Source organism: Trichechus manatus, unplaced genomic scaffold, assembly GCF_000243295.1.
Source record: "Trichechus manatus latirostris isolate Lorelei unplaced genomic scaffold, TriManLat1.0 scaffold00317, whole genome shotgun sequence".
NCBI classification, from domain to species: domain Eukaryota; kingdom Metazoa; phylum Chordata; class Mammalia; order Sirenia; family Trichechidae; genus Trichechus; species Trichechus manatus.
In genome coordinates, this window is record NW_004444253.1 from 1,055,801 (window position 1) to 1,059,454 (window position 3,654).

The following is a 3,654-nucleotide window of genomic DNA, read 5'->3' on the forward strand; positions in this document are numbered from 1 at the left end:
GGCGCCCTGACAGCCCGCGGTCCCCGCCTTGGCCCAGGGTGCGGTAAACAGCACGGGCGCGGCGTCCGGGCGGCGAACCTGAACTTCATGCGCTTCTTGCCTTTGTCTCTGGGTCTGTGAGCCTGTCTGCCTGGGTCTCGGAGGTCTCTGCGCCTGCAGCTGCGTGTCCCCTGGGTCTGGCTCGGTGGGCCCGCAGCCAACTCCGCCCTGTGCGTGGCTCTGTTGTGCGTGTCTCTGTGTCTCAGCGTGGCGGGGCCTGGCTGTGGTGCCTGCCGGCCTTGCTGACCGTGTCTATCCGGGGTCTGCCGCTCGGCGCCGGTCTGCCTTTCTCCACGCCTCTGGTGGTGTTGCGCACGAGCCTTACTTTGCTGCCATGGCCGGGTCTGAAGGTTCCGTGGGCCTTTAACAGCCCGCCCCACACTTAGGGTCTTGTTCTGGCTTCTGTGGAGGGGGGTGGGGTGGGGACGGGGCCCTTCTAGCCTCAGAGCTTTCCCCCACATTCCGGCAGGGAGCAGCTTGGGGTTTCGGGGCACCCTCCAGGGTAGACGCGGGTAGAGAAGTTGAGTCCAGGCTCCCGAGAGGACGTCTCAGCCTCCCAAATGGGCACTGAGGCTTCAAGCAGGGATGGTCTGCGGGAATCCAGGACTCTGCCTCCCCGCCCACAAGGAGGCTAGACTAGGACACTGTGCCCAGCATCCAGAGTGGTGTGAGGGTAATGATTCCAACAAGACGAGCAGCTGACGGTCTCTAGCACTTATGAAGTTCCAGATACTTCACATATGACCCCTCAGTTCTCCTGGCAGCCCTTCGGGACAGGTGTTGTTATTAGCCCGTTTCACAGATGAGGGAACTGAGGTACAGAGAAGTTAAACGGCTAGTGTGTGGCGGAGCTGGGATGCTAACCTGGGCAATCTGGTTTTGCCTGTAAGGCCTCTCATGAGGCCAGGCTTATTCCTGAGCACAGTGCCCCTGGATGGGAGGTTGGCATGACCAGGGAAGAATCCAAGGAGGCCCGAGAACCCAAGGGTGGCTGGCCAGTGATGGCGGAGGCCGCCTGCTGAAAGCTTGCTTCTGGGATTGCCAGATGGGGCCTCCAATGGAAACAGTCTAGAGCTTGCTGTGCTCAGCCCCATGGACAGTGCAGCCCCTGCTGCCCATAGGCCACTGCAGCTTTATACCTGCCTCTGTGGGCAGCCGGCTGCCACCCCCAGTGCCCAAGGCTGTGGCTCAGCACTTTGGCAGGAACCCTGGGGTTGCCCTGATGTGGGGCAGGGTGCCAGTCACTCTCCAGCTGCTGTTGCTCCTGGAGCCTCCTCCTCTACCCCCTGAGGCCAGAGGGGCTGCCTTTCTGGAGTAAATAGGCAGCAGCCACCTCTTGGGCTAGAAGCCTTCAAGGAAGGTGGTCAGAGAGGACTCAGAGCCCAGACCCCAGAGCCGGCTTTGTACCTCAGGCCCCTGCCCTCAGCCTGGTGCACTCTGGGTTATCAGCACTAGGGGCAGGAATTGCCCGGCTCTCTGTGTGCCCAGCCACTGGGTGGGGTCCAGATGGACCTGCTGACACAGAATTAATGTTTAACCAGCCCAAGCCGCAGGCTCCGGCCAGGCCCTGGAGCTTGCTGACACGGTGGTGGAGGGTGAGGATGCCAGGGATGGGAACCTGTGTCCCCACCCCCCCACCTGCCCACCTGTAGCGGGGGCTGCCGGAACTTCCTCTGCCCAGATGCCTACAGCCTGAGGCAGAGTGTCAGGTTACCAAGGAAACCAAGCCAGGGCAACCAAGGTCTGGAGAAGAACAGAGTCCCTCATCGCCCACGTCACCCTGGGCCCCAGTGGCCCAGCCTGCCGTGGGGGAGGTGGGCAGCCTCAGGGACCCTCAGCCAGAGGCACCCCCAGCCTCCCCAGTGGGGTTGATGGTCCTGCTGTGTACCCCTCCGGCTGTGGCTGGGTCCTCAGGAAGCCAGAGTCCCAGACCTCAGGACATTCACCTTCTGCATCCCAGGGGGAAACTGAGGCAGGGCCACTGCCTCCCCCAGCACCAGGATGGGCTCCTGCCCCTTCTGGAAGCCTGAGGTGATCCTTCTCTGGGAGACCGATTAGCAGTGTGTACAAGCAGGACACTGTGGTCTGGGCCCGCATCTGGGAGATTCAGGTGTGCTGGGGGGCTAAGAGGGAGAGGAGCCTCGCCCTGCCCTGAGCAGGCACCTGGCTGCAGTGTGGCCGTGGGAGTGACCCCATCCCGGGTTCCTCACCCAAAGCAGGTGGCTCTGGCCAGCTCCATCCCAGGTCTCCCCTACCCCAGCAGGGTCTCTGCCCTGGAACAAGTCATAGGTTGGGCTCGAGGGAGCAACTGCTTCCATGCTGGCCCTTTAGGGCTGCGGGATGGTGTGATGGGAATTTTGGGCAGCCCTATGCCATGGGAGAGGTGTAGGGTGGCCAGCAGCCAGAGAAACAGACCTGGGCCCCGCCATCTAGGCTCCCAGCCTGGGCAGAGGGTGCAGGGCACAGGAGGCTGCATTTGGGGGCAACAAGGCCCTGATCGTGGAGCCCAGTACTGCCTGGACAGTGAGGGACACTTTCCGGTGCGGCAGCTGGACCAGGCCCTGGAGGTGGGCTCTGGGGAGAAGGTGGGGCAGGGCAGTTCTGATAAGTCTTGGGATTGTTTGTCTTCCTGGTTCCGATCCCTGGCAGCAGGGAGGAAAGGCCCACCCAGAACAATGGCCGGAGCCAGGCCTGCTCTGTGGGGGATGTATCCGGTGCTTGGTGGTGCTGCTGCTGTGCAGGGCCTCAGAGCAGGGCCACGACCCGTCCTGCCTCTGCCTCTCCCCAGATGTGGCCGCCTGCCCAGGGAGCCTGGACTGTGCCCTGAGAAGGCGGGCACGGTGCCCACCGGGTGCCCACGTCTGTGGACCCTGCCTTCAGCCCTTCCAAGAGGACCAGCAAGGACTCTGTGTGCCCAGGACACGCCGGCCTCCGGGTACGTAAGCACATCCTGCTGCCTCCAGCAGCCGAACTTCCTCCGTGGCAGGCAGAAGGGCCACGCTCAGCTCCCAGGGCTGTGAGGGTGGCCACTAGGTTTCTGCTCTGTGCGGGTGCTCAGGCCTAAGGTCAGGGGACCCTCATGTCTCCCTCCGTGCCTGCCTGGAGCTGGGCGAGGTGCCTCCTGCCTGCCTTGCCAAATTCCCCTTTCAGGGCAAGGGGTGTCCAATGTGAAGTGTTGGGGTGATCCCGGAAAAGGAGGGTCCCCAAGCCTTCTATGGATACCCCTGCAGGCTCTGCCCCATGCCTCTCCCCACCCCTGGGTGCCCCGCGCTCCCTTCCCTGCTGTCCCTGTTGCTCACTGAGCTGTCCGCTTGTTAACAAACATAAGAGCATCTGCTGGGCACCGGGGCTGGCCCCACCGCTGCCCCAGAGCTCAGAGTGTCAGGACAGCCGGACGCTGAGTGACTGAGGTGTAATGGGGCAATACGGGGGGTGGGGGGGCGGTGCTGGGGAGGGGTCAGCAGGCTTGCATCTGAAAGGTCACTGTCACCCTCTGCTCTTCCTGTGGGTGTCTAACTGGGAGCTTTTGCCTAGGCTGTGGACCCCTCAGCTGCAGCAAGTGGGGGTCACAGCCCTGCCCCCGCCCCCTTCCTTTCTCCTGATGACAGGGCCAGC